The sequence below is a fragment of the Myotis myotis genome, unplaced genomic scaffold (genome assembly GCF_014108235.1).
Source record: "Myotis myotis isolate mMyoMyo1 unplaced genomic scaffold, mMyoMyo1.p scaffold_m19_p_26, whole genome shotgun sequence".
NCBI classification, from domain to species: domain Eukaryota; kingdom Metazoa; phylum Chordata; class Mammalia; order Chiroptera; family Vespertilionidae; genus Myotis; species Myotis myotis.
The window spans coordinates 360,866-364,616 of NW_023416331.1; positions in this window are offsets into that span (position 1 = coordinate 360,866).

Here is a 3,751-nt window from a genome sequence, read left to right on the forward strand (position 1 = left end):
CAGAGCCAAATATCAACAGTACAACGATTGAAATTTCTTTAGAGAGACAAATATTTTAAACTTAAATTATATAGGTAGGTACATTGTTATTATCTTAATTAGGGTACTCCTAAGGCTTAGGAAGAGCCACACTCAAGGGGCCAAAGAGCCGCATGTGGCTCGCGAGTCGCAGTTTGCCAAACACGGCTCTAGGCAGATTGCAAAAGGGCTAAAAGGAAAACCTTTCAACCTAAGTGGTCTGTATTCGTTGTGGCTAAACCCAGGAGAAGGTGCAGAACCACTACCCACTAATGCACGTTCCCCTCCTCTCCTATATGCACCCCCACCCACCATGCCCACCCATCTGGCAGAGCTTGGTGAAGGCAGCTGGGTGGATTCAGACCAGCCCTGTGGTGGCTTCTGGCTACAGCACAGTGGTGCAAGGGATACACAGGAAACACATAGCCCATCCCTTCCGATCCATGGGAGTGATCCCTAAGATCAAGACAAACCAAGTCATAAAAGGAATGCCCACCTCCTGGGGAATAGGAAGCATTTTCCACAGTCACTGCCCACAGAGCTCCCAGAAGCCCCAACAATGCAGGTAAGAGAAATGAAAATGTGTGCCTCATTGCCACCTAGTGGGAAACAAAAGGGAAACCTGTACTTAACAATAAAGTTCTTTTTTTAAAAGCACCTTTCATTTCCACAAATGAAAGGCCAAGAAATACTCCATCAAGCACAATGAATAATCAAAATAGACAGAGAAATCAGAAATAAAATGAAAAATCTCCAGAAAATGAACTTAAAGACATGGAAATTTGTTATTTAGGTGACAGAGAATTCAAGATTACAGATCTGAAAACCTCAATATGAGGTTTTTCAAAATGCTGACATGCCAAGCTCAAAAGGTCCACCATCACTGAACTAGAGGCCTGATGCATGAAATTCGTGCAAGAGTAGGCTTTCCTTCCCCGAGCTGCCAGCACCGGCTTCCCTCTGGCACCCGGGACCCGGGCTTCCCTCGCAGCCCAGGCTTTGTCCAGAAGGATGTCCAGTCTAATTCACATATTACGCTTCTATTATTATAGATGTTATCTCAATAAATTTAACAAAAATAATATAGAATTTCAAAGGAACGAACTTGAGAGATGCAATGGGAAAGCAAGATGCAGTCAGGGAGGGCACATAGCTAGAGGCACCCGGATGTTGGGTAGGTAAATATTACTCTGCATTATATGCATGAGCATATCTAAACACTCTATATGCATGTTGTATTTCATAGCGAAGTATTTAATTCCAGAGACAGAGGGAAAGATTTAATCAGCAGTCTCATTAGCATGATTATAGTGGCTGATAGCCAAACAATAAATGTATATGTGTGCATGAGGGGCAATGGGAGTCGAGAGAGAAATAGAAGAGGACAGAATAAGATGAGGGGGGGGAACAGAAGATAACGATGAAATAAAAGTTAATGCAGTAATGTTTGAATAAAAGCAGGGCCACAGAGGTGGTGTCCCGGGAAAGAGAGGAATGAAGAGAGAAAAGGAAAGGAAAGAGTATGAATTGCCCACCTCATAAGAAAAGAGAAATTTGCATATACTATTTCCCTAAACTCCATATAATTATATTCACTTGCCCCATTTCTGTGTCAAGAAAACATGCATATTGAGGTTAAACAACATATTAATATCCATACAGCTAGTAAATAAAGCCAGGGTTAAAATCAGATAAAAAAAAAAATTTAAAAAAAAATTTTTTTAAATTAAAAAAAAATAAATTAAATAAATAAATAATAAAAATAAAGAAAATAAAATCAGATAAAAGTTAATTTAAAATTTACTCTCTTCAATAACAACAACAGAAAGTAAATAAATAAATAAATAAATTTCACTCTCTTCTACATTTCTTTATTTTTCACCTTCATCCAAAGCCCATTCCTTTCACATGTATACGGAACTTGTAGCATTTACGTGTGTGAGTGTGTTTAATTTCATCAACTATATCTCATTCTTTCCTTTTTGCATTCACTATCTGTAAAGATCTATCCATGTTGCTATATGTACATCCCGTACGTTGCTTCCAGCCCTTAGAGCATAATGAAGAATGCATTTCTCACATTTCCATTTCCTGGTAGTGAACACACTAATGTCACAGATACATTGTAACTGAACATTCTGATATGTATCCTTATCAACTCAAGTTAAAATTCCTTGAAAAAGAAAAATACTTTCTAAAGACAGAAGAAAGGCCAAAAGACATGAAAACATGTTCAAAGTCAGTAATCATCTGAGAGATGCAAATCAAAACAACAATGAGGTACCATCTCACACCTGTCAGACTGGCTATCATCAACAAATCAACAAACCACAAGTGCTGGAGAGGATGTGGAGAAAAAAGTAACACTCGTGCACTGCTGGTGGGAATGCAGACTGGTGCAGACACTGTGGAGAACAGTGTGGAGTTTCCTCAAAATACTAAAAGTGGAACTCCCATTTGACCCCGTGATCCCACTTCTAGGAATATATCCCAAGAAACTAGAAACACCAATTAGAAAGGATATATGCACCCCTATGTTCATAGCAGCACAATTCACCATAGCTAAGATTTGGAAACAGCCTAAGTGCCCATCAATAGATGAATGGATTAAAAAACTGTGGTACATCTACACAATGGAATACTACATGGTGTTTAAAAAAAAAAAAGAAGCAGTTCTTACCATTTGCAACAGCATGGATGGACCTGGAGAGCATTATGCTAAGTGAAATAAGCCAGCCGGAGAAAGATAAATATCACACGATCTCTCTCATTTGTGGAATGTAATGAACAACATAAATTGATGAACAAAAACAGATCCAGAGACAGAGAAGCATCTATCAGGCCATCAAACCTCAGAGGGAAGGAAAGTAGGGGAGGGTGGGGGTAAGGGGGAGAGATCAACCAAAGGACTTATATGCAAGCATATAGGCCTAACCAATGGACACAGACAACAGGGGGGGTGAGGGCATGAGTGGGGGAAGAATGGGGGGTAATGTGGGGATAAGAACACATATGTAATAATTTAATAAAAAATTTAAAAATAAAATAAGTAAATAAATAAATAAAAGAAAAATACTTTCTAAAATAGTTCCTTGAGATATGTGTTTAAGCAAGTGTATTTCTAGCTCATACAGCATATTCCAGATAATTTCCACAACTGCTGTACAATTTATATTCCCACTTGGAACATTGGCTGTCAACCCACATTCCTACCAACAGCTTGTATCATGCCTTTCGGATGTCAAAAGGGTATATCAATGTTGCTTTAAATTCCTCTTCTCTGGTCCCAATGGGTTAACACACTTGTTAACCATTCAGCTTTCCTGTTGGTGAGCTTGTTACCATCAGTTACCACCCTTCCAATGGATTTATTTTTGTCTTTTTCTGATTGATTTTCAGATACCACTCATACATCTCGATTGTTTTCCAGGCTTTAGATATAGCAAATAAATTCTCACAGTTTGTCATTTACCTCTGAAATCTGTCTGTTGTGTGTGTCATTGAGCAGAAACCCTAAAATTTTATTTACTCAAACATATCAGTTTTTCACATTGTAGTTTGGTTTATGGAGGTTACAGTTCTTACCCAACCTTCACCTCAGGAAGATTTTCTCCTACAGTTTCTTCCATTACTTTCCTATCACCTTTACCTTTCACTTTTTTCTGGAATGTATCTATCAGTACCCCCCTTCCCACTGTACCATACTCTATCCTCTACCTGTCCTCGTTAAAGA